Genomic DNA, 10,685 nt, shown 5'->3' on the forward strand with positions numbered 1-10,685 from the left:
AATCCGAAGGCAGTCTAATCTGACCAAGAATTATGATCTTCGAAGTACCTACCGTTGAAAATTCGGTGAAAAAAACTTTGTCGCGCGACAAAAACTTCTGTCGAGTTTTATAGTGGTGTAAAAGATAAAAGAGTAGTTATTGACTAAAGTGGCGAGTAGAGAATGCAGCGAATAATTTTGCATTTCATTGCATCGCGTTCAGATTGTTGCAGACTCTTCGTGCGACGAGTGTTATTGAGATATTGAATCACCCTTCGGATCATAGTGTTCGACGAGAAACGTTGAGAGAAGATAGAAACTATTCATTCATTGTCAATTCCAAGCATTCCTCTTGAATTTATTTAGACTATTATCTTGGAATTAAATAAGATATTTTGACGTACTGATTCACAATTATATACTTATTTTCAATCGAGATTGCACATAGGAAGATTTTTTGTTTTACTCATTTTGCCGGTATCGTTGTGTACGCGAATTTACTATTTTCGCAAAGTCATTTTTATTTTACACAAAAAAAGAATTATTTCGGGGCTTTTAAGCCCTATATAAATCTTTATAAATCTAAACAGAAAATTACAATGTTCTATAAACATCGATTCTAACAGAGAAGAACATTTGTTCTACAACCGTGGAAAATGCATCTTTGCGATTTTAAAAATATATTATCCGCATCTTTTACCGGATAGGAACCATGCACGAAAATATACTCGACATGTACTTGCGCTATCCACCCACGTTCATCCCATTGTTACGCTCGGCCGCTCATTTAATTTATCATAACTCTTTCTGAGTTCACTTCTCCGGTCACCGTTTCGCCTTCTTGTCCTCCCCTCGTCACTTTTCTTCTTCTTTCCTACCATTAACGAATTCCCTACTTGCTTCCATTACTCGTCATCTTTCTCTTTCCCCATTCTTCGGCTTCTTCTTTGACATGTCTTGCGAGTTTCAGTAGGTCGGCGCTGACAAGAGACGTTACATCGTAGAAAATTCAATATGTCTAACGAATTTTTATGAAATTCAATCACAATGGCGAAGTTACGAAGAATCTTTTCTTTCGCATATTATTTGATTGCAATAAATATAGGTAAACATACACTTATATAGATTTTTGTATTTATTTTCTTGTTTGTGCTTATTTTATATATTATATGTGACAGATATATAATTTGACATTATCATTTTATTTAATCTCTTTTTCTATTGCTTATCTCAATTTTTGTTTCTCTTGATAAATAAATTTTGTGTCATTTGCAATGCATTTCGCAAAATAGGAGTTTTTAGTCGTTAGGAAAGATCCGATAACTGTACTCATATCATATTTTTTCAATCGAATGTATGCAATGTAGCAAACATAAAATGCATAATAAAATATATAAAATTTATAATTATCTTTTTTTATTTTGATAAAAATATATATCGTATGAGAAATTCACAGATAATAAAGAGAAGGATATATGAAATAATTTTAAATTATTTTCGATGCAAAAGCATAAATTTTACTCAGAATTATTATGAATAAGAAAAGTTTAATATCAATTGATCTTTTTAATTAATTAATTAAATTAATTTTTTATATAAAAATAAATTAAAAATAAAGAATTAAAAAAAAGCTTTATTTTCTATACAATTTGAATTTTACCGCATGGCTTCATTAAATTATGTCATTTTTACAAAGACTTATTGTGTAGAGCGTTGCTGCTCGTGTTAGTAAAAATCGAACTTGTCGCCGCAATGTGTTACCTCCTCTTCATAAACTACTTTAATTAAACGTCCATGTGAATTTTATCGTCGCGCATTCACGTATCCGCATTTAATAATACCGTGATAGCAACGAATTTGACAATCGTTCAATTCTCGTTAAACGAGCGCGAACCGTATTGTCAGATGGCTCTGCGATAAAGCCGATCTCTGAAAAACGGGTGAAATCTCCCCGCCCGCTAATTAGAGCTTTCACTCCGCTTATGGTCGGTCAACCTATATATTTTCGCGGCACAATCGATGAGCGACCGCAATTTTCTCTGTCAAATCTCCTCGTTCCTCGACAAGGTCGATAAGTCACACGTGATGCGGAATTTTATTTTTGAAGTACGTGCGATCGCGACCTTAAACGCAATCGAAGTGTTCGACGAAAATATATATTCTCGCGATGTATAGATCCGGAATATGTATTTATTAATAAAGAAAATAAGCACGACTTTTCCAGCGTATTTTAAAGACAGTCACTGTCAAGATGCCAGTTTCACTCATGTGAAAAGTACTTATGTTGAAGAAATTTGAATCTTATTTTTAATAGTGAGAAGAGAGAAAGAGCTCAAAAGAGCGCACTCAGATATATATATTCGTTGCCAACCTTAATTTGCATCAGTCTTAGTGGAAAAGAGTTTTTCGAACGTAGATTGACAATGAAAATTATATTAAATCACGGATGAAGTTTAACTAAAAGACGAACCATAATTTATCAAATACAATTTATATTCTTCGTTAATGTGTATATGGCTAAAAACCGGTTGTGCTGGTTCAATATTGCTGGCGTAATGACTCACACTCGCCGAGTGGTAAAGGGAGCATAAAGAGATTAGAAAAGTTGGCGGTCATTAACTTGTACAACATTCGAAAGACGAATATCATTCTTGTCATCTGACTAATTATTCACATCGGTTCCGATTTCTAAGAAGAGCCAGTTTTGTACAGCGAATACATCTAATATCTTATCATTCGTTGTTATCTTCGCTTTCATCTGATCGAACACGATTCTATTTAGCACGATAATCTAGATTTTTATAGTTGTCGTTATGTTCGCGTTAACATAATGTGTGATTGTGAATGTGATTTTTAGACTATATTGTCAAAAATATTTGCTTTTGTCCACACACCCATAAAACCGGCTAACTGACGTGCCTATTTCACATTGGTAATGGCAATTTGTACTTTTGCGATACACTATTGCTACACGCAATTACCCTTCATCTCCAATAGGATAATCTCAATAGGATAAAGTGTTTACTTTTACTCTTGCATATATATATATATATGACTATTCCAAATGGAGACGATAATCAATCCATATTTCGATGTCATATAGATTAGCGCTGCAACGTGTAATTTTCTCTAGAGAAACTAATCTGTTAATTGTCTTATTTATCATGTTTATTAATAATTTGTTATCATAATAATACTGTACTCAAAGATTTATGCTTATTTATTAGAAATTTAGAACTTATCTGATCTGTGATAGTTTCTCGAAGAAGCAAACATAATTTTATATATTTCATTGATTTCCGATGAATTTTATTCAAGACATAGTATTCAAAATTACGAGATTTTAAAGAAATCTATAACTGAGAGTAATGTATTTATATAAAATTAAAGTTTTTATTTTTTATTGTAATAGAATTTTTTTTATTGTAATAGAACATTGCAGATTTTGAAGAGAATTAAAAATTTCCTCATTTCTGTTTCATGTGCACTAGATGTTTAATTACGAAATTAATTGTTTTATTTGTATTACGTTTGTGAAAGAGATTTAGTGTCTTTCATTTGAAATACATGTGACAGTACAAACTTCTAAAGAGATTAAATTTTTGAAGCAATTATAAAAGTTTATTATTAATAATAATGAATAATTACTATAATTATTAATTTATAATAATTAAAATGATACTAGATAAGAAATATAATAATTTATTCTTATACTCTTTTCTCTCTCTTTTTACTAGTCTCCACTCTCTCTTTACTAGATATCTGCAGTTATCGATTAGTGAACTGCAGTGTGCGTGATGCAGATCTAGCCGTATCAATAAAACGATGATTTAAATCTTAATCGCACGTTTCTCGACGATAATGTCTTGGTGAAAAACGCGGATATGTTTGCAATGTTCATATAATCGGACGAGGAACACTCGCCTTAATCTCTAGATTTCATGGTGTGCGTGAAAACCTGATTCCATTATCCATTGTCGACACAAGTTTTCACTCTATTGACCTCGCTGACCTCGCCATAGGAATGTGTAACACACCGACACCTATCAGGATTAAATCACGCGATTAAAGATTTATAAACTGAGTTGTTTAATAGAATGAGCTGCATGGAGGTTATCGAAAACAGAAAGATTAAATAAAACTTTAACACATTATTTAACACAATAAATGTAATGAACACGAGTAATAAAAGTCTAACTGGATTCCACGTCAAGAAGCATCATTTGATGCGAAGCTAATTAGCATATTAATTATATCTGTTAAATGTGACGTAATTATCCGCATTTTCAACATGATTACAAGTTTGGTTTCTGTGTTTTGTTTAATAATTTCTCGTATAATATTAACATGCCACTTTATTTATTATTGTGTACGAATTTACGACACGATTGAAATGTCTGCTCTGTGGCTAACAGCTGTTAACGATCTGATATGAGCAATATTCCGAATTGTTTTCATAATACGCAGCATTCTCGGTTATATCATTGCACGAATTCTCGTTGCGACAAACACTGGCAAAATTCTGACTTTCGTGTTGAGAATGGTCCATGGCAAAACCACATCTGCAACATGGAAGGTGTAACCCATTTTTGGAATACACGCGGACGAAGCTACATCGCATCGAAACTTTTCACCGACGAGACGGGCATGTCCCCAAATGATATGTACGTTGCGATGCACGTACATATGTCATTGAAGGAAAGAAATCAATTGTGAATTTGTGTAAAATTTAGAAAAAGAAAGGGCAGTAACATGTTAACTTTATTTTGAGGCTTTTTTAAGTATTTGATTGTGTTACATTCTTCATTGTCTAATATATTTTATGTAATGTGTACGTTTTGAGTGTCGTAAGGATATAAAAGTAATATAAAAATGAGTGAGAGAGAGAGAGAGAGAGAGAGAGAGAGAGAGAGAGAGAGAGAGAGAGAGAGATTGTAGAAACAGTTTATACCTATGTTTCTTACCATTAATATTCAATTTTATATCATATATCATTTCAATCAATCTTAATAGATATGATGAATTAAATAGATAAAAGAAATATGACTCAATAGATATTTTTCAAAAAAATGTGATAAATGCAATACAGTTTTTAAAATCGTTCTACACAGTTATGTGAAAATTTTTTGCAGTGTGAGCTTTCATTTTGCAATCGCAGACTATAGGAATTATATAATAAAACGAGTAAATATCGGTTGATCGATTAAATTTACTCAACATAAATAAGTACTCATATTTATTTTCCGTCATAACGTGATGTGATTGGTCATGTTTGCATCCGTTGCAATCATTGCTGTAGCGTCCTTCTACTCACAGATTCCGATTCAAGTGGGTCATCGAGCAAACGAGAACAGTTTGCATAATAATAGAATTGATTATTCTGACAATGTTAAGATTTCATTGCTACGAGATATCATTCCGCATGAATTTATTATTAATATTGAACACACGAATTGGGTAACTTTTTAATTTGGTCGTATTTTTGATTAAACGATTGATTAAGTATTGGATAAAAGTTTATAAAATTAATATTTATGTATTATATTAACGGAATTAACATTATTAAACTATGGAATTAATATATATTACTTTTATTGCAGCAATTAAATTGATGAAGCCGATATGTTAACTAGTCAGTGTACTATATTACGAAGATACGCAGAAAATGTGTTAAAATACAATTTCAATCAAGTTATTTTTATGCCAAAGTTTTGATTTTCTTTATGAAAATGAAATAATATTTATTAATAATAACAATATTAATGAAAAAATAATATTTGGTCCAATGAAAATAATGAATATGACCAATATTTGATAAATAAAACGCAATGGACGAACAAATTGATTTTTTGTAGCTCGGAAACAGTTCAAAAAATGATATATTCTCATTTATATTAAAATATATTGCGAGAAAATGAGCATAGAAGACTTCTTTGTGAGAGAGACTTCTTTTGATCTTTTTCTTCATAAACAATATCTATAAAAAATAAAATATTAAATCATTTGTTTTATTAATTTTTATAAATATAAATTTTATATAGGTATAGTATAAAATGTATTTGTTTCTTGCACATATTTTGCAATATTGAATTTGGTGACACATATTTTGCAACATTGAATTTGGTGACAGTTCGTTAATAAGATCGTGATGATTACTGAGATCGTGACGATTTCTCTAAAATTTCAAATTTGTAGCTCGTTGAATGTTCTTTTTCTTGTATGTATAGCATTCAATTGTTTATCGGAATGTGATATATTCGCGTGAATGTACATATATATTACGACATTATTTAATAATGTGGAATAACGATCCGCGGAATGTGCAATAATGCCATCAAGATTGGTAACGTTTCACGACATGTCGTTCAATTTCGCTCCGAGGTCAAGCGACATGTCTCGACGAGGAAGAATTTCTGCAAGCATTTAAAACACGTAGATAGTTGCAAAGACATGAGACAAAAATACATTGATCATTTTACTTTTCTCATATAAGATTATCTCAGAATGATAATAGCTCATTCTCTATTTTTAACGAACGACGAAAATAATGAATAGGCAGGAAATAATTAAAAAGTTTTAAATATATAAGTTCGAAATTTTTGAAACTCTCTTGAACCAGATGTTCTTAGATGTTTTTTTTTAAAATTTTTTAATATTGTTTTATTTTAATAATTCTTTAAAAGTTTTTATATTTCTATACACATAAACTGAAGAGTGATTTGAAATAATGTAATATAACAGAAAAAAAACAAAATATATAAATTTTCTAGCTTGAGATTGCAAAAATTAATAATTAGAAAGGTCAAATAAGCACGAGCAACGTTTATAGGATCTTTAAAAATAAATTAGTTATTACAACATACATTAAGAGTTAGGAATAAGAATAAAAGAGCATATTAATAATATAAAATTAGATTTATCTTCTGTGATTTCTGAACACATTAAAAATTACAATCACTCATTTGATTGGAATAACATACAAATATTAGACTCTGAATGGAACTATAATAAAAAATTAGTTTCTGAAATTGTATTAAGAATAAACACATGGCATAAATTTATAAAAAGACGGAATGTTTGACCGAATTGTATATTTGCTTATTAAAATTGGTTTCAAAATACAAATTTAATCTTGATCTCTACAGTAAAAACATTGTATTGTAATGTTTCGCATGATTGTCATTTGTCTGTCCGCGTTTGATAATACATGAAATCTTACTTGAGCACATATTTATAGCTTATCCAGGATCTTTATATTTGTAAGTCTGTTATTTCATTTAATCATTTATATTTTACGATATACATTGTTTATTTTTGAGATTTAATTTTTTACTTGGATTTTCAATTTTCTGAAGATGACATTAATAACAGAATTTTAATTTTGGACTTTGCTTTTTCTCGCCATTCAACAATGAAATAATCAAACTCGCTTGATAAGAAGTTGATTATCAATTTTATATAACTTTATTTGTAAATCTATTGTGCTCAACCTGTGACTTGATGTTTTTGATGTATTTTATCTTTCTTTCCAATGTTTTAATTATGAATCTTATCAATATTTCTTTTTCTTATTTTTCGTAGTATGGAAGATTTAGTATGAAGAAGACTTAGTACAGTTGAAACTTTTCCGATTAATTTATAGAAAAAAAGTTTAATTCTTAATTACATATTATAATAAACTAGTTTATTTTTAAAGATCCAATAAACGTTACTCGTGTTATTTTCTAATTATTAAGAAAAAAAAAATGTTTTAAGCATTGAAGACAAGTACAGTTAATTGCATGTTTTGTAATTACAATCGAAAATAAATCAAGATTTTTGTCAAATATTGGAAATAATTCCAAATGTTTTAAGTCATCCCTTATTATTGATTCATTCACTGATCGGAATGACACGCTTCTAAAACATCCTTCATAATATGCTTATGTGCACTTGCATATAATAAAGTTTTCTTCTAATACTGCTAAGTGCTTGTGTTATTTAATAAAACCCCACAAGACTGTATTAGTTTTATTGAGGATCGGATGAAGCCATTTCTGCCAAGAAAGATGTTTCGAAACATATCGATCGACACAGTATAATATTAACCGCGACGTCTAGTTATGTATCTATTGCAACCGTCGAACAGCTAATATGACATACGGTGCTGATGTTATCGTGGAAAGAAAAACCGCTTAGCGTCAGAAATGTTGCGTCTTTAGACGATAAATTACACGATATGTATAACTATATTTTCTTTGTATGATGTTTTACAGCTCTGGCTGTAATCGAATTGTTATCATGATCGTGTTGTTATCGGTATTTCTTCATTTTACTGCGTAATAAAGATGTACTTGTGTAATATTTCAGTATTAATCATTTATATACGTGTTTATCGTATGTTTCCCATGGAAAACGCTTCGAAAAGTTCACAATTAGTTTACGTATGTGTATCCACTTAACCATCCTTAATAATGGATCGTGCGAGATGGAATAGCGATTACATGCAAACATATCGGTTTCGCAACGAGTCACGTTTCCGTTCCGAACATTCCACCGTATGCTCGTATGCTGCACATGCACTTCAGCGACTTCGTCGCGGCAGCGCGTCGACTAATCGCGCAGATCGATCGACCTTACGGAGGTGACAAAGACACGTGGAAGCCGATATCCACATTCGACACGCCGGTCGGACACGCCTTGAAAACGTGCCTAAACCATGAAGAATTCCGCGACGACGACTATTATTGAATTTTCGCGTGGGTTGCGGCCGAATAAGAGAACAGGAAGAGAAAAGCCGACACGACAAGCGGTCGCGTGAGACCACGTTTCTTTTTCCTCTCCGTCGAGAGCGAGATCCAGCGCTAATCAAGATAGGTTTACGACAGGCACGTCTGAGTACGCGATCTATAAATCTAGTCCACATGAAAGCTGTCGTCTCTTATTGAACGTAACCTGAACGGCACGATTTTATAGTCGAGTATCTATTGGAACGTTTCTTTTATTTTTTTAAATAATATGCCATAAACGTAGGCGGTCGTACGACGTAGGCGCGGTTGCGAACACGCGGAACGAAATCCGGCAACGGAATTCATCCCTACGACAGTTTTCACGTCAGCGACCGTATCTTAAGCTATCATTTGGATATATCCGCCATTCAATCTTGTTATCGCGTGTAGAATATTCCTTGGAAAGTATTCGCCATAACTGGACATAATAATAGGATAGGCAATCTAATATTGATAATCTTCGATAAATCCCTTCTATTTACCGATCGTGTACAGAAAGTCTCGAGACGGTGATGCGCTCTGATTTCTATAACACAAACGCATTATGTTGCGTGTGGGCTATGGATTTCCGTGCCAGTTTTCTCTGGTGGTTGAAAAGGCCAAGACATGTTTCAGCTCGGTAGATTGTTGATATACAATCGATTTCGACCACGCGTCCCGTTATTACGATCTATTAGTTGAGAGAAATCGCGCCTTTGTATCTATAGACTGAAAAGAAAAGTCTGTCCTATGGCTACCAATTTGTCATATTAATTTCCTTCATTGAATGTCAATTTATATGGTCTGCTAGGCGTGTAAACATGAAAAAAAAATTTTAAACGAACAAGATATTTATCACCGCTTAATTCTCGATATGTTGAGACATGATTAATTCTCATCCTTCTCTTTCACGTTTGCCTTATATTCACTATAACTATCGATCATACGCTTTCATTAATGAATAATAGCCATTAATGATGCTTTGATTGTTAGCTACGCTTAACTAATACATATTTCTATCTTCAAATTTCAGGTTATTTTAAGCCATTTCAAGACCGTAAATTGAATTTTCCCTATTTTAGAAAGATAGATGGTCTCAATTAAATAAATTTACAATTCATTTCAAAAACACAATTTACTTATATTATAAATAAATAATTAATTTAGATATTTAATTATACAAAATTATATTTAGCTGATTATATATGCGTTGATTATTAAATATGACGCTTTCATTTTATTAATAGGAGAATAAGAGAAGAGAAAAAGGAATGTTTGGATGTGTGTGCATCTCTTAAAATTAAATTTAAAAGAAGGAAATTATTATTCTAATATTATAAATACATTTAATATCGCGCGATAAATAATTAATGTTTAAGTCTAAATTGTGAAATGACCGAACGAGGGTGTAACGTTAGAAAGGATCTATATGGCCAAGAGCACTCTTACATTTTTATATGCCTTACGAGAAAAGGCTATTTAGAAAGCCGTTAAGTCGATAGAATTTCCAAGCTACTTTCGTGCGTAGTCACTTCGTGATTTCGCTGTCACTCGAGATTTATCGATCGCCTAAGTACACGCAATGGAGGATGCAGTGCTTACTAATATGAACAGGAACATTATTTATATAGTGCCATCACAAAGAGCCATCGATATCCGATTGAGAAAGTGCGCTTCTTGAGAACTCTCCGAGTCCATTCAATTACATCCAATTGTCTGATTATACGTATGTATACGAGATATATAAATTTCGTATCGGTTTTCAGCGTGAGATACGTATTGGTTTTCGGAGAAAGAAAATATGTTTTTGAACATTGAAGACTGTTGAAATATTCGATTATCGTCTCAACAATATGTTTCCTTGCGATTTATATTTTTATTACGTAATATACATATATATGTATAAAGGCTATCTCTTAAATTTTCTATATTGTGTGTATATATATATATATATATATA

General features: G+C 31.5%; 1 protein-coding gene across 1 annotated transcript in view; it reads left to right on the plus strand.

Annotated features, from left to right (window-relative positions):
- The window catches only part of LOC108692412 (SUN domain-containing ossification factor), a 39,496-nt gene that overhangs the window by 14,713 nt on the left and 14,098 nt on the right, over positions 1-10,685 (plus strand). The window lies entirely within an intron of this gene.

This window comes from Atta colombica, unplaced genomic scaffold (genome assembly GCF_001594045.1).
Source record: "Atta colombica isolate Treedump-2 unplaced genomic scaffold, Acol1.0 scaffold7, whole genome shotgun sequence".
NCBI lineage: Eukaryota > Metazoa > Arthropoda > Insecta > Hymenoptera > Formicidae > Atta > Atta colombica.